Source organism: Triturus cristatus, chromosome 1_2 (genome assembly GCF_964204655.1).
Source record: "Triturus cristatus chromosome 1_2, aTriCri1.1, whole genome shotgun sequence".
NCBI classification, from domain to species: domain Eukaryota; kingdom Metazoa; phylum Chordata; class Amphibia; order Caudata; family Salamandridae; genus Triturus; species Triturus cristatus.
In genome coordinates, this window is record NC_140580.1 from 790,499,025 (window position 1) to 790,520,248 (window position 21,224).

Below are 21,224 nucleotides of genomic sequence, written 5' to 3' on the forward strand. Positions count from 1 at the left end.
GCAGATCCCTTTGGCCCCCGCGGATCAAGAAAAAACCGCGTTCTCCACCACTTCCGGCCACTATCACTTTACAGTTCTTCCCTTTGGGTTGCATGGGGCTCCTGCGACCTTTCAGCGGGCCATGGATGTGCTTCTGGCCCCTCACTTATCCTATTCAGGGGCTTATTTAGATGACATCGTGGTCTACAGCAAGACCTGGGAGGAGCACCTAGAGCACTTAGGGAACGTACTGAACAGCCTTCGTCAATCCGGGTTACACGTCAACGCCAAGAAAACCCGAGTGGCCTTTCAGAAAGTGAGGTATTTGGGGTATCTCTTGGGGGAGGGTCATATAGCTCCCCAAACCGAAAAAGTGGCCGCAATCCAGTCCGTTCCCTATCCAAAGACCAAAAGAGACTTGAGGGCGTTCTTAGGGTTGGTGGGGTATTATAGACGGTTCATAGCCCAGTTCGCTACCATAGCGGGCCCTCTCACTGACCTATTGCGAAAAACACACACCTCACCCAGGTTACACGTCCCTTCAGATCAAGAAGCTTCTGCGTTCCAAGCCCTGAAAGATGCTATTACCACCTCCCCTGTACTAGTGACCTCGGATTTCGACAAACCCTTTATCCTGCAGACAGACGCCTCGGGTATTGGGATCGGGGCGGTTCTCTCTCAGAAAGATCCCGACGGTCACGAACGCCCCATTCTTTTTCTCAGTAGGAAATTGTTTCCTAGCGAGCAGGCTTACTCTACTATAGAAAAAGAGTGCCTTGCGGTCAAGTGGGGGGTTGAGAAACTCCGGTACTACTTAGAAGGCAGACCCTTTGTCCTTTACACAGACCATGCTCCCCTCACCTGGTTACAACGGAATCACGGTCACAATGACAGGATCCTCCGCTGGTTCCTTGCCCTCCAACCCTATCAGATAGACGTCCAACATCGAAAAGGGGCGAATCAGGGTAATGCTGACTTTCTTTCTCGGTTCCCTTGTTCCCCCGATCGGGTCACACCAGGGGGAGGGAATTGTCACGGGGGCACCACTGGGGGCACGGCTTCTGACACACAACCCGAAGGGATGCCTGATTGTTCCTTTACGCCTTGGCCACAGGACTGGTACGGGCCCTTTAACTCCACTAGAGAACCCCGTGGGGAGGAGCCGACTGTCTGCACGTCAGACCACGTCATCCAATCGGAGAGCCCGGGACCTTGTAAAACGAACTCGGAAGAGAAGAAGGGCGCGAAAGCCGGAGGAAGTGAGGAGAGCCGAGCGAAGGAGACGGAGCAGAAACGAGTGAGCAGTGGAGAAGGAGAGACGACTGAAGGAGAGTGCGGAGTCCGAGAGACGGCGCCGACGGAGCCAGGAGGCCAACGGATACGCTACTCGCCCCGCCACGTTCCTGGAGGAGCGTGGCTGGGAAAGGTACGTGATCGTATCTTAAGTCTGTCACAAGTACGGGGAGGGACGAAGTGAATAGGACGAGGGAGGTCACGGGAGTACGGGGAGCCTGAGTGTTGAGGATTCTTTTTCTGTGGGTCAACCACGCTCACCCCCTCCAGTCTTCTCTGCCTACGTTCACCTCCATACCTCACCTGAGTTACAAGAGTCACAAGATTTGGTGGTAGTCCCGGTGATCCCTCACAACCCTTTCCCCCCTCAAAGCGCCCTTGGTCCCTACAACCCTACTCACCTTTGTATCCCTCTGTATCTCTTCCCTGGGTCACGGACGGAGGAGGAAGAGACGGTCCCTACGACAGAACCGGACGGAGAGAAGATCCTTACAGAGGAGCCCTTAAAACGGACACTGATTCCTGGAGCAACAGACCTCATCCAGAACGTTAAACAAAGGACGCTTATTGAGCCAATAAAAATTCGATTCTTTACCTCATCAGTGAGTCCCTGTGTTGGTATACTAGGTGAACCACCTCCCCCACCACATCGGTCCTCACACCATGGTAGAGAATTTTTTAACTAGAAGGTCAAGCCTCCGTCCTACCTTGTCGGGCGGTGTGGTGATAGGTGTCGCAGGATTTTTAAATCGTTGTTGGGCGGCTTGGGAAATTACCGAATCTGATCGTGGATGACCAATCAGACAAGATGGGCTGTTAGCAGGGGCACGGTACTTTTTCTCTATGCGAGGAAGCACTGCCGGAATAGACCCAGGCGTCTTAATGATCTTAACTCCGTCATTCCAGATATAGTCAATGATTGGAACAGCTCGCGTGATCTTCCTAGACTCTTCCTTGAAATCATGCAAAAAACAGTCTGTCTGTTCAACTGTAACAGGCAGCTGGAATCTAGCGGCCACCCGCTGCATTAAATTATGAAAGCCCCCGATGTCCTCAGGGGGAGAATCAGAAGGTAGAGGAAGGGGTGGAGAAGGCATCGGTATTGTATATTAATCCCAGGGATCCGTAATATTAGTATTTTCAGGTAATTCTCCCTCTTCAACCTCCTCTTCAGAGGATGTAGTGTCATGGTGCACCTGTTCAGATGGACCTGAGGATGAGCCGGGACAACAGGAACCTCAGACTGAGGTAACGGATCAGGGACCATCGCTGGTGGGGGTGGATTTTCTGGGACAGCCTGTTGTGGGGGAAACCTTTGACGGTAATCTGCCAGCATGGCCTGGAGATCCTGTATGAGGGTTGGAGGGAGGTTGTCTCGTTTCCCTCTGGCAGGACTCCTTTCGAGGAAATCTATGGTATGGAACTATAAGTTCTTCCTTGTAATATTGTTCCTGGTAATCGTCGTCGTCTTAACACTTAATGTTAAGCTCAGAAGGATGGTGAGCTGTGCCAAATGGTCCCTCATCGTCTTCGTCCTCATAGTCCTCATCTTCAACGTAAGTTTCCAAAAGGTGTGAAGGCAGAAGCGGAGAGATTTTACTGTAATCCTGATGCCTTTGAAATATCTTGAGTTGAAAAGGTCCAGACGATATGGGCATTGACTGTGAAGGTAAAAGTACTACCGCTGATACATGAGATTGAATTGGTAAATCCGCTGTCGACTGGCTCTTCGTTGACGGGCTCTTCGTCGATGAGATCGAGTCTTCGCTGAAGCGGTCATCGACGGGACAGTCATCGACGGGACAGTCGTCGACGGTGACATCGTCGATGATGAGAATATCTTCATCGACGGTACCGTCGTCGATGGACTCGACGTCGACATGGTCGTCGACTGGGACTTCGTCGATGACTTCCTCGTCGACGATTCCTCAAAAACAGGCTTCTTAGTCGTGATTGAGATTCTAGTAGACAGAATAGGCGAAGTAATGGCCGTCGTCGAGACAGTAGCTGTCGACGATGGGGCAGAAGAAGTCACCGAAATCGTCCACGATGGAGTCAAAGTGAGAGATTTGACATGGCTTTTACTCACAGTTTTTGAAGTAGAACTCTTCTTAGACTCCTTGACCGATGTAGAGGGTGGAGACAGCGCTGACCCAGAGGAAAGCTTAGGTGACCTCTGTGAAGGGTCAGAAACATCATGGGAAGATTTATGGTGTTTTCTTCCCTCACTTGAAGAGCTGGCATGAGATCTAGCTCTTTTGTTAGAAGTGGAGGCTCGGTCATCCTCCTCAGCCGAAGAAGTTTGAGACAAAAAAGCAGTTTTGCCTCTCTATCCCTAAGAGTCTTAGTAGGGAAAGTAGGGCAGATCTTGCAATCCTTCGCCACATGCTTAGGATAAAGGCAATAAACGCAGTCCTTATGCTGGTCATCAACATGGACCCTCTTCTTATCACAAGTCCTGCAGGGTTTGAAGAGAGCTTTTCAGTCAGACATTCTGAAGAGTTGAAGTGAAAAACTGAGTTGGCACTCGGGGAGACTCCCTTCCACACGACGTGCGGTGAAAATCTGAGGAGAAGTGTCTCTGCTGAGAGTGTTCTAGAGGGTGCTGGTAGCTGATTGGTTGGAGCTGACTTTTGGTTCTTTTTACCATAATGATGTAGATAGGCTACTAAGATTTAGGCCTTAGGCTTTTTTTTTTTAGCCTACTACTGTTATTTACTTATGGCACTACTTTTGTAATTTACCGTGGGACTCCCGCCTCGGCGACAAGGAATGATTCAGGCATGTGAATCTATGAAAGATACCCCAATACTGGATAAATGGGAGGGCATTTCCCCGAGGGACAATTTGGAAGACCCACTTTTCCGAAGTGATTGCTTGCCACGCTGGGAGAAAATGCCGGATCCTGTCTCTGACAGGGCGGCTGTGTGGCGGGAAGGATACACTAAAACAGTGTTGCAGCTGGAGGCGGGGGCCTTGGCTGCATGCTGCCCCTACTGTCCACATTGTCTGTGTGATCCATGGCCTCAACTACGAAAAGGCTGGGAAGTAGAGTGTACCAATTGTGTCTGCGCTGACAGTATTTAAAATCCCTATCAAACTTACACAAGGGGTGAAACTGCTGGTAACACTGTCGCCAGGGCAAACAGACCCAAGGAGCATGCAGTGGTCATACTGTCCATAAATTAATAAAGGGCTGTGTCTGCCTTCACACTGAAAAGGCGAGAGCAGTCAAAAGCATATCCAGGTGTGTCTCTGGAGTGCCACATTGGTGCCTATTGCCTTGCCGAGGCAGTCAGTGGTGTTGATTCTACCTCTTATAGTGAATTTAGCTGCATCACAGCCATCCTGAATAGCCTGTGTGATGGAAGATTGTTGATGTACAACTTCAACTAATGTTTTCGTAGGCCTTTGAGTTCATCTGGGAGCAGTTGTTGCAGGTTTGTTATGGCCTCCAGCACCAAAGACCTACATGGTGGGAATCTGTCACAGACATCTGTTTGTGACTGTCCATTCAAGGTTTAAACACTGTCGTTTTGGTAGATGACATTTTACCCTTGCACAATGGATTTAAACTAATTTTTGTGAGAAATGAATCTAGTCAAAAACACATGGCTGATCAGAATCCGCATCTGGTGGTGAAGATAGAAAGTATGTCAGTGTGCATAGGTGGTTTTTTATGAGGCTCCACAAGTCACTTCTGGGGAGGTATGACATTGGTGCGGAGTTACAAAACACCACCTACTGGCAGACAGAGGTACTGTTTGAAATGTTCCAGAACCAATCAGACACCTGGGGAGTATTCAAAAGATGAGGTATCTGCAGTCAAAAGCATCCGTCAGAATTAATGATTCTGCAGGGCTGGAGTTCTCCAGAGACAGTGAGTGAGTTGACTGGACTTTCACAGCTCATAGCAATTTTCATTGATCAGAAGTAGTTCTCACTACAAAAAACAATATGTTGGAGATCATTGGAATGAAGTTTTGTGCTTCTGAATTCGCACATGCTTGGCAAGGTTTCCATGAGGCTATGTTTGAGAACCCAGGAGGGAGTACCAGTGGCAGCATGGTCGAAGGTGTGGTTCGATGGAGAAAAATCAACGTGAACAGGGAGAACAAAGTCGAGATGAGAATGAGTTTAGGTGCACTGATTAGAAGAAGGTGTTATTCAGTGAATCGTAATTGCGAAGTTGAGACCTGGTGATGTTCAAAGTCTGTGTCTAGCTTGAAGAAATCAAGTACTATTTTAAGTGTTTGGGGCCCAAAGGAACTGTTGAGCAATGTCTAGTTCTTTAAAGAATTACCCATAGCACCGAGGTGGCAACAGAACTAAAACAGGGAATGTGACGGGGATGGAACAGAGATTTATTTGGAGGTTTTTTGTGGATAAGGGCTCGGTGGTATAAAGACAAAAAGTCCCTGCCCTTTGCAGACTTATGTGCCATCTTGCCCCATTTCAAGTATTCGGATTTATTTGGTCTGGGTTCTTCAGTGGCTTTGACAGCTTTTAAACAATTGGTGATGCTCAGTTTGTTTCTGTTGTGCCAGCGCCAGAGTACTAGAATGTATTTGGCTGGGGTAAACTCAAAGTGTACCCCCTACACAATGGAGTGGTGCTACAGGCTCTTCCTGGTTATGAGAAGACGACAGAATCTTTGCATTATTCATCCCATGCAGTACATTCCCCTTTTGCAGCAGATAAACTAGCATCTAATATGGCACAGCATCATCTGTTGTGTGCATTAAGATGGCGGCTGAACGTAGCAGCCTTTGTAAAAAATGCCATCTGAAAATAGACTATCCCAGCCCGACTTCTAACTTGGTTCTGCGGCCAAGTTGGAATGTGAAGTTAGGCGGCTACCATCTTGGGCACATTCTAACAGGAGGATTATAGACCTAAACTTATCTGTGCTGTTGTTGACTGTGTCACGCACAAATGTAAGAGTGCCGCCATTTGGGGAATTTTGCCATGCGTATGCAGAGCTAGTCAGTACGGTGGCACTGCATATGGACCATTACAGCATTATAGTTATGCAATGGTTAAGTCACTAATATTGTGGTGCGAGTGGTATTTGGAGAAAAAAGATGGTCCTTTGAGGACAGCAAGTGTTGCCAATAAATGATTCCTTGCACTGTACAGTAGATCCACAGATCTTGCTTGTTATGTGTGCCACTGAGACACATAACAAGCACAAAGTAATTCAGTGAATGATGACTCGTCTTGTACAGCTTATTGCCTTCGCCCGTATTACACCAGTACTATAGTTTAGGTCTGAAAGCGCTGTTAAGTGTTGATTCCGGTTGTAGAAGCAGACACATAGGTTGTAGAAACAAGATTTATTAATTGGAAACAGGTGAGCGCCAGGCGGTACAACCTCCACCCCAGGACACCAGTAATCCACTGACGTCCTGGTTGGAACACAAGATGGTGACACTGTACATTCCACCCCACGCTCCACATCATAGACATAAAGGTACCATTACAATTACATGCGAACACTACACATCCCCCTCCCTTTGAAAGAAAAGTACAAATACATAAATAAATAAATAACAATACCTAATCCACCCCTCAGCAAAACAAAACAATATATTATCTAACATACTCACTCAACCACCCTGGAAGAACTCTTTTCCTCTTAGCAATGACAACCTTATCGCCCTCTTGAGTGAGTTCATTGTTGCAATTAGAAGTACTAGCAACCCCTTTCTCCCCTCTCAAACATGAAGAGAAATCCCGAGGCGGAAAAACTTCCTCACACACTGCACCTGAAGTTTGACCTGTCATAGCTGGTTTCACACCCTCCAAACCTTTGTTTGTTGCACAAACGTCCACTCCCAATTTAGATTGTAAGGCACTTTGATCAAAATAATCCTCCACCCACTCAAAATCATTATGAAGCTCAGAATTGCTAGCACCTACTACATGCCCCTGAACAGGGTCTAAAGCCACACTTTTCAAATTCCACACCCTACCATCTTTGAGTCTTATTGCATTGCGAAGAACCTCTGTCACCTGCTGAGGTTCCTCAAACCTACTCTCACCCTTTGGAATTTTGATCGTTTTTTTTATACGAACCCAATCTCCTAACACCACTGGAACGTTCTTAGTGCCATGTCGTGCATCATATACCTCTTTACTTCTCATGAGTGTACCAATTAAATTCTCTTTAACTTCACCAGGTGACCACTCTACAACCTTTCCATCCATGATCCAACTCGGGTTGAACTTGCATCTCGGAGTCCTACCCCTCATCATAATAAAAGGAGATAAACCAGTTGCAGAATGCGTAGTAGACCTATACGCCCAAACAGCCTTCTGTAACTCTACCTTCCACTCTAGCCTTTTACTCATTGCAGTCTGAATCACACCCTTAAGTACCCTGTTGAACCTCTCAACAGTACCATTCCCACTAGGATTATAAAGAGAGGTAGTCTTGTGTTTAATTCCACATTTTTGGAAATAATCCTTTGCCAGCTTAGATGTGAACTGTACTCCATTGTCACTTAACAAACAAACAGGCAGCCCTTCCGATAAAAATAACTTGTCTAGAAACTCCAAAACAGCATTAGTGTCCACTTTCTCTACAATCTTAATTATAGGCCATTTGGTGAACAAATCAATCACTACTAATATATATTCCTTTGATTCTCCCACTGGTCCAAATATATCAATTGCTATCACCTCCCACGGAAGATCTGGAATGAGACCTTCGCTCATTGGAGGTCTCAAAGTCTTCAAGGATTTATCAGCCGAAGAACAGATTGAACACTCCCTTACAAATCTCTCTACGTCCATGTCAACACCTGGCCACCAAAAATTTTCTTTAACCAACAACTTGCTTCTAACAATGCCAAAATGTCCTTCATGACACAATTGCAATACCTTCCTTTGTACCGTCTTAGGTGGAATTATTCTCTCACCCCTAAATAACAAATCTCTGTCCAAAGACAATTCATACCGTACATCCCAAAAGGCTTTTAAATCCCCACTAATAAGATGTTTCCTGGCCATCCACAACGAATATGATTGAAAACCGTTTGTAACAACACATCATTAGATTGTTCATTCATCCACTCATGCTTAGTAATAATCGGTGCACCAGAATCATGAATTAACGCAATATTGAACTCACCCCATGGATCATCTAGACATTCTTCAAGTGGTGAGGGCAGTCTGGACAGGCAATCCGCCACAACATTATCTTTACCTGGCACATACACCATTCGATAAATGTATTCCTTCATCCTCATGGATATTCTTGTCAGTCTGGCAGAAGTTCCAACACTACCCACGCTAGTTAAAATCTTTACCAAAGGCCTATGGTCTGTACGGATAGTGACAGCTTTCCCCCAGACAAACGCTCGAAAATGTTCTAACGCCCAAGCACAGGCTAAGGCTTCCCTCTCAATAATTGGATATCTACTCTCCGAAGGGGAAATCGCCCTAGATGCAAACAAAATTATCTTCTCAGCTCCATTCTCCATTCTCTGTGAAAGTACTGCCCCCAATCCCTTATCGCTTGCATCCGTTGTCAACAAACATTCAAGATTTGGATCAAAGCTGCCCAAGGCATTAACACTTCCCAAATCACTTCTTATCATTCCAAACTCCTTTTCACATTCCTCTGACCATGTAAATTTTGCATTCTTTTTGAGAAGAGAGCGTATGTGGAAGGTTTTACTAGAAAAATTTGGTATAAATTTGGCACAATACTCTGCCATTCCTAGGAACGATCTGACTTCATCCTTATTACTTGGAGCAGGAAAATCCATGATAGCTTCCACTAAAGATGGTTTCGGTTTCACACCTTCTTCACTTATTTCATGTCCAAGATACAACACACTCCTTTGCGCAAACTTACACTTGCTAAGTTCTACACTTAAACCTGCTTCTTGCAATATTCCTAACACCTTATACAGGATAAGGTTGTGCTCCTCCTCATTCTTTATTTTAAAGAACAAAGGTCCTTGGCATAGGAGGAAATAAAGCAAGTATTTCTACATAGACTACAATGAGCACTATGAGTAGTCTTCCAATGTCCGGCCAGACAGAGGAACATTTATTCAAACAAGATAAAAGGGGAATGAACGGAATACAGGAAACAACAAGGGTGGGAAAGGGCACAGTCCTGTACCGAGCTTTGATGTAAAGGGATGGAGAGAGTAGAGACGAGAAAGAAATAACAGGCAAGGAAATTAGTTGAAAGAAGAGAAAAAGGTGGCTTACATTACATGATAATCTTACGTAAGCTCATACCAGCCAACAACACAATAGAATTTACACAGTGGTTAAATTGTGGTGTTTGCTATACAAGTCGACGTTTCGATCCCTAGCTCTCAATACTGTGGTATCATCATCAGGACTAGAATATGAACTGTTGCCTGATAAGATGTTTCAAGCAGCCTGTAAAGTTATGAGACAGGAAAAAGGAAACAAGAAAATATACAAGGTTTAAACAGTAAATATGGTCCACCAAACTTTACGCATATCTATTCGACAGCCGTTTTGATGATGTAGAACATTTATACATGTGAAAAGGAAAAAAGTGGGGTGAGCGTGATGCTCGACATGCGGACAAGAATGACAACGTTGCTGTGTGCAGTGGCGCACAGTGCGGGTGGAGGACCCATAAGGTCAACGACGGTGAGGGGGCAACAAGGGATGTGAAAATGCCCAGTGTTGGCAGTGAAAAGGATGCCAGGAAGGCGTGTGCGGGTGGCGAAGGGCGGTGTAACAGGAGAGTACTATGTGCCGTACCGAGATGAACCATTGATGACGACAAGTGTGGTGGAATGACAAGAGGCGGCGCGGTGATGGTCGGAACATGCTCGTTGGCAAAATAGGTGCTTTCGGAATGTAAATCGTGTAAAAATTCCACCGGACGCGGCGCAGTGATGGAATTAAGGAATAAAAGACAACCGAGGTGCGCTGACCTGGCGAGCAGCTCAGCGGGTGCCTGAAGCGCGGAGGGAAGCCCGCGGATGTCTCAAGAAGGATCTAAAGGAGGCAATGGGGATGAAGTGAGCCTGGCAATGAGAAGTAGTCCGGGAGACAATGGAGGCTGGACGGGAGTTTACCTTAGGCGAGGTCCGTGAAATGTCGGACAAGTAGCCGGGGTCGGCGAAGGCGCTGTGGTGAGGACACAAGGGGGATCCAGCGGGCGCTGTGGAGTGTTGGAGCTGAGGGAGGCAATAGAAGTATTAGGCGGGAGTCTTGAAGTGTGAGGCTGCCGAGTGCAGGGGCAATGAAACCAGTGGGCTTACCTGGGAGGAAGGGTAAAAAGCGCGGGAGGCCGGAGCGAATGGTCCTTCGAGCCTGAAAGAAGGATGGGCTTTGGGGTAAGTTTGTGCAGCGGAATTGGCTGCGAACTGGTGCGGGACCGGAGCTGAAGGAACGTAAATTAGTGGTTAGACGGAGGGGAGCATAATTGCGCTCTAACGGGTGGCGTATCAAGCTTGGGCTTACCTCTGGGAGAGTCTCCGGGGGCCGGAGGGAGCAAGAATCTGCCATTCCTTTGGGCGTAGTAGCAAGGAAACTGAGGGGTGGCAGGTGTGTTAAGTAGGCAGCATGAAAAGGCACGAGGGTAGGAGACATAGAAGGAGGACTGTGGAAGGGATCAGGTCGGCAAAAACAGTGGCCATGATGGAGTGGGGTACCGCAGTGGCAGACATCTTGTAACGGTGAAACTGAAGAAAAGTGAGTTTCTTATAGTGAAGGCTAAACGAAGTCGTGTGATATAATGCTTTGTGCACATGCTTTGAAAATAAAGAACTGTTAAATACATATTAGCAATAAGAGTACTGCACTTCTGACCATGATAAACAGAAGCATATAATTAGTGATCACAGTTTGTGTGAAGGTTGGGAAAAGTAATAGACATGTCTTCAACGAGATGCAATACAGTTAAAGGGGAAGAGAATTGACAAAAAATAGCCATAATGTTCATACATTTACATTGTTCGATGCATATTTGAACAGTTAGGTCCAGTAGTGATAGTCAAGCTAGCTAAGAGTGACTGGGGTGAAATAATCAAGTAATTCAAAATTTCACTTATTTACAGTAAGGACGTCTTCTGTCCTATTGAGCCCAGTATTGATGGAATCAAAGAGGATGATTGCCTTTAATTCCTCTCTGTTTAAATAATCATTATTGAGAAATAAAAACATTCATTAATTGACTTTGTTTCTTATCTTGAAACTGTTTTTTGTTTTCTCATGACCAGCCTTAGTTTGAGTGTCAGCTTATTTATTAAATGATACACTGTACATTTTGGAAGAAATAGGTAGAGTATGTTTCCTTCATTATTCTCTTTCAAACCTAAAAAGTAAACAGGCTACACAAGCTGCGGCATATAGGAATTACACAGAGAGAAGGCACACACTGCTGGGGTTAACGCGAGAACACTAGTCTGGATCCGACCCAAGGAGGCTCTGAGGGCAGTCCGCTCGGGGTTTCTACAAAGTGAATTAGCTCACTTGCCTCGCCTGTGTTATTGAGAGCACTGTGGCACTTAAAAGCACTGCTATGGAGACCAGAGAAGGCGTTGCCTGGACACAGCCACGAGATCGCAGCCTAGCGTTGTGACCGCCCAAACAGCGAGGCGACTAGGACCGGCTACAGCATCAGAGCAATACGCAGAGCCAGGCGCTCATGCACTGGACCAGCTACCCAGGATTGTGCTGACTGAGACTACGTCATCGAACAGAACCCTCTAAACGGGAGCAGAAAGAAGCCCAGAAGAAGTAACTGTTAAAATGAACATAACTATAAATTAAAATAGATTTATAAGTATAAACAGTCCTAGCTCAACTGACATTTTCGAGGCATCAACTGTAGTAAGAAAATATACCGATTTCTCCAGTCACTGACTAGACGCACTCCGGAACAGTTCATAACTTTCTGAAAACATTCAGGAAAGAGTTCGTGTGAAAAAGAAAACAGGTCCAACTCGAAGATAGGAGTATGATATCTGGATTACACATTTAACATTATAATCAACAAAAACCAAAAGAAAGAGGTGAAGAAAACAGCAGAGAACGCATTTTTGAACAGCGGATTATGCCACGGTGAAGGCAACAGATCAAAGACGTTACTACATCGAATCGAGCTCCTGGGGGGATATGAACAAATGACGTACACGTAGCACACAGCTATTCGACACAGAACATCCCGAGGCATAAATAATATCTACCTATCTTAGAATGCAGCAAACGACCAAAAATAAAACACATCAGCGCCTTCCAGTAAGGGAAATACACTGCGACCTGTGGTTCACGGATATCCCCCTGAGTGGGAGTGCTGTACCGGTGAGCACCGGTGAGACCGGGTCTCACCGGTGCTGAGCACCGGTTGTTGGGGCCTCGAAACGTGTCTCTATCGGGCTCTGTTTTGTGCCCTGGCACAGGCGGTCCGCGTCTTTCCGGACTGCAGTGACAGCGCCTGCTCACACTGCTCACTTCACTAGTGGAGAAGTTACGGCATAACTTCATGCCAGGTGAGCGTTGTAGGGGAAGGGAAATTCTTTAAGGAGTCATTTTCTCTCCGGATTTCCCTTCTCTTTTTGAAACTCAGGAGCAGCAACATTTTCGTGGTGTCACCAGGGTTTTAAATGGAAGGTTTTTCAATATTATGTACAAGCCATAGTTGCTGCTTATTTATCTTATGCAACGAACAGTCATTGACAAAGCCAATAGCCTTGACTTGTTGTATGATGTTACTTGTTGTATCATATATCTGGATGCAATGACAAAAACAGGTAGAGCACGCATTAACCAGGGAGTTGGAGAATGCACTCACTCACCAGGGAGTGAGAGCATGCTCAATCATTGGACAGTGCAGCACTGTTGCAATGGCAGCAGACCGGTGCTGCGTTGTCAGTGAGCGCAGGGAGAACTCTAGACAGCTCTCGAAAGGGGCCCAATCAATTCACCCACCCTCCCGCATTGACCCAACACCCCCACGTCAGGTAAGGGTGAGGAGACATCCACAAAAGGTGTCTTTAACCCTCCCTCGTTGTGTTCTTTCCAATGGATCCAGGCCTCTGGTCTTTACTTCGATTTGGAGCATGAACTCAGGCAAAATAAATCCAATGCATGGGAACACCCCTTGCAAGTAAGGAAACAAGCCTATGTCACAGCCCAGACACTACTTTCACACCAGCACCCCGACCCTTACAGAAACGTCCACAAACACACACAACTCAACCTGCCCCTTACAGAAGGGCCCAATGAATCAGCTCAACCTGCCCCTTACAGAAGGGTCCACTGAAACAGCTCAACCTGCCCCTTACAGAAGGGTCCAAACACACAGCTCAACCTGCCCCTTACAGAAGGGCCAACTGACAGCTCAACCTGCCCCTTACAGAAGGGTCCAAACACACAGCTCAACCTGCCCCTTACAGAAGGGTCCAAACACACAGCTCAACCTGCCCCTTACAGAAGGGTCCACTGACACAGCTTAACCTGCGCCTTACAGAAGGGTTGTGTACAGACACAGCTCAACCTGCTCCTTACAGAAGGGTCCAAACACACAACTCAACCTGCGCCTTACAGAGGGTCCACACACACAGCTCAACCTGCCCCTTACAGATGGATCCAAACACACAGCTTTACCTGCGCTTTACAGAATGGTTGTGCACAGACACAGCTCAACCTGCGCCTTACAGAAGGGTCCACTGACACAGCTCAACCTGCCCCTTACAGAAGGGTTCACAGACACAGCTCAACCTGCCCCTTACAGCAGGGTCAAAACTCACAGCTCAACCTGTGCCTTACAGAAGGGTCCACTGACACAGCTTAACCTGCGCCTTACAGAAGGGTCCACACACAGAGCTCAACCTGCCCCTTACAGAAGGGTCCACTGACACAGCTCAATCTGTCCTTTACAGAAGGGTCCACAAACACAGCTCAACCTGTCCCTTACATAAGTGTCTGCCAACACAGCTCAACCTGCCACTTACAGAAGGATCCGCTGACACAGCTCAACCTGCCCCTAACAGAAGGGTCCACGGACACAGCTCAACCTGCCCCTTACAGAAGGGTTCACACACACAACTCAACCTGCCCCTTACAAAAGGCTCAACACACACAGCTCAACCTGCCCCTTACAGAAGGGTCCAAACACACAGCTCAACCTGCACCGTACAGAAGGGTCCACACACACAGCTCGACCTGCCCCTTACAGAAGGGTTCACTGGCACAGCTCAACCTGCCCCTTACAGAAGGGTCCACAGACACAGCTCTACCTGCTCCTTACAGAAGGGTCCACAGACACAGCTCATCCTGCCCCTTACAGAAGTGTCCACTGATAGCCTACAGCTCTCGCATGACAATTTTGTTTACATAGCCATTGGTAAGTTTCAAGGTTGGGTGGCGTGCATTAATCGTCTGGTGACATGGTTGTGTTCACTCACTATGTCACGGCTACAGAAACACAAAGTACATTTTTCCAGTGGCCTTAATAGCTTTAAATTGCCATCCGTAGACCGTAAAAAAATCTTAAGTACCACTGGGATTAGCCTAAGCAATTTCCACAATATCCCCATTAACTTTCCATTAAGACCAGCCAAGCCATTTTTTAAAATATTTTGGAGTCTGCATGTAGGCAACGGTAAATAAGGAGCACGAGCCGATGACTCAACCAATTCTCCTGCGAGACGATCTTGATAGACACAGACAGAGCATTACTGTTCCCTGTCCAAACCCTGATGGAAAAGCCAGAGGCAGTAAGACTCCAGGCAGCTGCTCGGAGCGGCCAGATGCCAGAACACAACAAGACGTGTATTGTCCACTCCCTAAGTGGCTTAACGCACTGCAATTATAAAAAAATACGCACGTCGTCTATCGAGCTTTTTGGTCAGTTTACCTTTTTTTGTTGAGAAAATTATGTAAAAAGAAAATTTACGAATAAGCAAAATAGAACAACAAAGGGCATCTTCATTTTTTGGGTTAACATGTTTGCTGGCCGAGTGCAATTTCTTTCTATGAATGTCGGTCTGCACATTTCTTTTTGAAAGAAAGTCTGTTTATTTCAAGTTTGAAACCTAGCCCATGCCTTCTGAGCTGTATGTATGTATGTATGTATGTATGTATATGGCATTTCTGCAGCACAAACATAGCCAGAAGGCAGCGGAAAGCTGTACAGGGTGAAAGAGAAGCATAGTCAACAAATGCCAGGAGAAGTAGCTGGGTTATGGTCGGTTAATGCAATATGGAGTAGTGCTCTCTCAAGAGGTGAGTCTAACACTTTAATACATTAGAAGAGCATTGGGATGGTCCTGATGGATACCAGGATTTAGTCCAAATCCTGGGTGTATAGTTGTCAAATAGTCTGAAGATACAGTGGCAGTTCCTGCGCAATCCTCCTAGTATACAAAGTCAACAATATGAAAGTAACAAGCATTGGCATAGCCAATAGGTCTCGCCATTTGGACCTTATAAGTTTTTAGCCATGCAGCACATTATCCTGGGTGCTGAAACATCTACTGCTACTTCAGGTGCACTGGTGAAAGGCTGCACACCCACTGATGGGCTTCCGTGCTAGCTCATGAAAATGTGATAAAGTTGTGTGTACGTGTGTCATGTGAAAAAAAAACTGGAATTGAGAGACGATGGTCTGGGCATATAGACAGCAGAAGAGTGCATCTGGAATACTGTCTCTATGACAGAAGGAATTGTGCTTAGTTGTCTGTGTGCAAAGTACTGTGGTTGTAAGTGCTCAAGGGAGGCCCCATGTTTGGTTTTGAGGGGCTGAGAGCACATACTGTGCGCAGAGAACTTTTTTCACGAGAGAGCTCAGACATGGTCTGTCACATTGTCTTTGTGAGAGGAAAATGGACATAGCTATCAGTGTTGCCGTGCTGCCAGGTCAGAGGTGCCCCATGCAACCAAATTGTACATGAAATGTGGAGCACATGCAGCTTGATTGACTTGTGACTGCATGTAAAAACACATACGGACAGGGAATTAGTGCATCAGCAGTTCAATGTGATGAAGAAAAACATTCTCTCACCCGAAGTTCCACAGTCGGAAGAAACGATATGCGTTGACTGTTTCTTTGCTTCTTTACCATAAATATCAAAACTCGCTTTGTGGACTTTATTGTGTATTGTTTACATTGAAAACATGTTCTTCCTCAACCAGAAACAAAGTTTAGATGCTTTTACTTTAAAACAAGGAAATAGTTGGGACATTTTGAGTGCATGCACCAGGGCCAATGGCACCATTGCCCCTTGTTTAAAGCAGCTGTGTAGACTTTTGTGCACATTACGGCGTCTCCGAGAGACAATCAACAACCGCTACCCAAAGCCACTGTCAGCAAATGCAATATTTCATCTATACCTCCAGTCACAAAGGCTGTTAGGCTTATGACTTTACAAGGAGAGACAGAGTTTGTGTGCATGTGTGTGCACAAAATTGTGGACCACGAAGGCCACAGAAAGTATTTTTTAAAAAGTTCTCATGCATGCTTCCAGATCCGAGAAGAGGGGCGGTGACTGAAAAAACTGGCATGCGCGTGAGATGGGTTTTCGCGGCCCCTTCAGTTCCTTTGAAAGAATGAATGACCTAGCTTTGCTGGTATTATTTAAAGGCATGCAATTTTAAAACAAAATAGCGACATAGCAGCAAGCGCCAACAGCCAAAAAAGCACTATATAGTTATAGTGGTCTTGACTCTTTGGAAACCAGATCGACTTCGCTCCAGGGCTTTCCCTTGCAATAAGTTTCTTCCTGCTGCAGAAAGTCTTACCTGGGGCAGCAGCAACAGCTCTGTTGGTGTACCTACTGTTATCGAAGTAGCTTTGACCCAAGTGGCACAATTAATTGGACATTTACATCAATCAGGCTCTGCTGATCTCCGCGTTAAGCCTTCCTTTCGCCATTACTATCCGGTGCTTAGTAGCAAAAAAAGAGAATCTCGGTGGCAGGCAGCCTGTTTTTATTTGTTTTTTTTTAAAGTGAAGACAGATTGTTGTAAAGGAAGACTGCCGTGAACGGTGGGGGGGCAATGAAATAGTCTAACAAGTGGAGTGACTGCCCATGTGTGACATGGCTTATAGCACGCAGGGCTTCAGATTGCAGCGCCCGACCAGGCCCAGTTTAATCGACGCTGAACAATATGAAGTATCCCGTTCTTCTCAAGAGGAAACACAGGCTGTAAAAAGGTAAGCCGAGCGTCATGCTGTCACCCAGGCATCGAGATTTGATGCATGCGCATATGCACATGACTGGCCTGCCAGTGCCTGGCAGTCTCACTATGTACCTCGGGCCATCCAGGTAGTGACGTACTTAAAAGGCAATAGTTTAAAAAAGATAAATAATACATTTTAATGAACATGCCTGCAGTTCAGTGGGGCGGTGCTCCGGGGCCCTAAGGTACAAGCCGCTGCTGTAAAGTCTGTTTGTTAGGTGGGAGGACTGCTTCGCGCATGTGTGGCCGAATTTAGTGCTCTAAAATTACTGCATACCTAAACTCAGCGCTATGCAAAACTTCTTAGTAATCATATACACGAGACACGAATAGGAAGTGAGGGTTAAAGGGTTTCCTGGTGGCAGCTTCGAGTTAAAATCCCTGTATAATGCCAGACATTACAGGATTGGGGTAATGCAACGAGGCGCCCTGAAGCACAAAATGAGCTCTCTCCCCAACAAGCATTGGCCGCCCGCGTGCGTGTGTGCGCGTGCAGTCTGCTCGTTTTCAAAGCACACACTCGTGCTTGTGGCACGCCGCTGCGCACTCCCGCAAGCTGTATGCCGCCACAAGCACGAATGTGTGCTTGGAAAAAGAGCTGTACGACGACTAAAGGTCTCCTATGCAGCACATGCGCGCTGCGTAGGCAAGACCTAATAAAAAGCGGAGTACTGTGACACCACCGGAACATAAACAAGAAGGACAGGTGAATGCCATGCATACACGTGTTCACGAAGCAAACATGCACCAATGAATCAACTTACCATACTGATTTTTCAATGCTTGCCCATTGGTACCAGTGGCAGTCTTACTAGTCAAGAGGGAGAGTGACGGATAGGTTGGTGTAAGGAAATGCCTCTTTTTACATTAACTCCCACAAACCTTTGGACTGATGCTGCTGGCTTTTCGAATTTGAAAGTGCTCTCGGACCTCCTAAATAGGCCCCAGCGGCAGTGCTCTAACCCTTAACAAGTATATAGGCAATTGAGTGACACCCAACTGGCCTAAGTTAACTTACTTATAAGTCTCTGGCATATGGTACCAGGTGGACCGAACACCTGTAAGTTAAATGTCACTCGTCGACTGAAGCACCTAGGGTGCCACCACAAGTGTAAGACAGGGCAAAATAGGACTCTCAGGTTGCCACTGCAGACTGTAGCAGTTTCAAACTGCTAAAACTGCTGACTGTGCCATTTCAACCCATGGCAAAGCACAGACCTTCAAGCAAGTAGGTCTTAGGGGGAACACAAATAGCCTGTGGGGAAGTGATCCCCCAGTAGCCTCACCTTGTGGTATTAACAAGAGTGAAAATGCAAAACCGGAGTGTTAACCCCGGCGTGTTACAATCTGTCAGTGCGGATTGTTATAATAAAAAGATTGTACTTACTGTTCCTTGGGAAATTATCCTGTAAACAGAGGTTTTAAAGAAAAGTGGAAAATCAGTTTATACTTCTTCACTCTTAATTTTTTCAATTTGCAATCTCTCGTAGTGGCAGGTTCACGCATGTCAGTACTGGTATTTGCTTGTCTAACACAGGCCTGCTGGTCACCTACATATTTCGTAGTATACACACCAAATGTTATTATTATACATCCAGAATTCCGGAATTACAGAAGAGATCAAGGTCTCATTTATTGCATGATTTTGCTTAGGTATATAATGGCAGGCTACCCTGGTAATACTCAATGAAGCGCACACCGCTTTAGCAAAGTTCCTGACTCAGTTTTCTTTTTCCTCTTCCCTCGCTCCTGGGTGTATATATGTGTGTGTCAACATATCTTTATTTCGCTAACAGAGTGTGACTATAGGGTCTTCCTATCACCGCCCCCTGACAAGTAATCCTTGTTGAAAATTGGGGTAAGTCTCATATATATGCATATATCAGATTATTAAGCGCTCACAATGTCACTCATGACCTCATGTATCACAAAACAACTACACAAATCACATGGGTACTATGCTTCTGTTCTTTTAACAGGTATGCTGATTTGTGTATGCACGATTGATTTTTTTCTTTTAAAATAAAGTTGACTAATGATTGAACCTATTACCAGGGTAGCCTGCCATTATATACCTAAGCTAAATCATGCAATAAATGAGACCTTGATCTCTTCTGAAAATTCCGGAATTCTGGATGTATAATAATAACATTTGGTGTGTATACTACGAAATATGTAGGTGACAAGCAGGCCTGTGTTAGACGCGCAAATGCCAGTACTGACATGTGCAAACCTGCTACTACGAGAGATTGTAAATTGAAAAAATTAAGAGGGAAAAAGTATAAACGTATTAACTTTCCGCTTTCCTTTAAAACCTCTGTTTACAGGATAATTTCCAAAGGAACAGCAAGTACAATCTTATTATTATAACAATCTGCACTGGCAGATTGCAACATGCCGGGGTTAAAACTCCGGTCTTGCATTTTCACTCTTGTTAATACCATAAATTGACGCTACTGGGGGATCGCTTCTCCAGCAACGCCCTGAAGAATACCACAGACCCACACGGGCCAGTAGAATAGGGCAGAAACATGGCACATGGAGCTTAGGGTCATAGGACCACAACATCCTGATTGCCGCTCTGCTTTTTCGTTTTTATTATCCCAGTTCACCCCACAAATAAAGGGATACTGGGGGTGAACTAGGGATTTTGAACTCAATGCTAAAACCACCCTAAACAGTAAGACACTTTGTTTCCTAAGTGCTCCCTGGAATACGGTCGAGCCCACCTTGACCTTTAGGAGTTAGGGTGAACCGGATGATGAAGCATGCCACTATTAGAGTGGGTGAGAGTTCAACATAAAAAGAGGTTCTCTCCTCTTCCCGCTTCTTTAGGTGGCGATAACTCATATACTTACTGTTTCCTTTGCTACCTCCATTTTTCTAAATCACAGTAAGTGGATACCCATTTTGCGTACTAAAGCACAGACTTTCCTTTTTTATTAATATTTATCAGTCACCCCTACGGTAGGCCTAACATGCACAGGCAAGGTACATTATTTATATTAAAAAGGACATATGTTTTGATGACTTTACATGTCCTGACAGTAAAAATCCTGCATTGTCATTTTTACTGTAGTAAGGCTAGTAGCCCCATTGGCTAATGTAGAGTTACATGTTGAGAACACAGCAGTGCTAGCTTCCAGATGGAAATTCTAAATCAGATACCTCAAGGTATCATAGGAATTGTAGCACTATACCCGACTTGTTGCCCAAGTCGAATTTAATGTAAATATTTTACAAACAGCAAATTTAGAACGTTGCCACTTTGTAGCCCACATTTTCCGTAAGCCGTTTTCTGATGCAAACTGCTGCTGTCCTGCTGAAATGGAATGACTGTCTGAAAAATAAAGTAGCAAAAAAAGCGCAATTCTGTGCCACACCTTTTGTTTTGCTTTAGGACTATGCACACTTTACCACTGCTAACCAGTGCTAAGGTGCTTGTGCTGTCTACTTTAACTATGGTAAAATTGGCTTACATCCAATTGGCACATTTCATTTACTTGTAAGTCCCTAGTCAGTTGGTGCTACATGTACCCAGGGCCTGAAAATTAAATGCTACTAGTGGGCCTGCAGCACTTATTTTGCGACCCACTCAAGTCGCTTTTTAAACATGTCTCTGAACTGTCACTGCAATTTATGTGTGCAGTTTTAAACTGTCATTTTGACCTGGCAAAATAAACCCTTTGCCATGCCTAAAACTTCCTTTTTAAAACATATTATTCACCCCTAGGCTAGGCCATGAACAGCCATAGGGCAGG

The 21,224-nt window shown here is 45.7% G+C and overlaps 1 protein-coding gene across 2 annotated transcripts in view; it reads right to left on the reverse strand.

The window, feature by feature from the left end:
• The window catches only part of CEP104 (centrosomal protein 104), a 726,468-nt gene that overhangs the window by 349,861 nt on the left and 355,383 nt on the right, over positions 1-21,224 (reverse strand). The gene's annotated exons all lie outside the window — the stretch shown is intronic.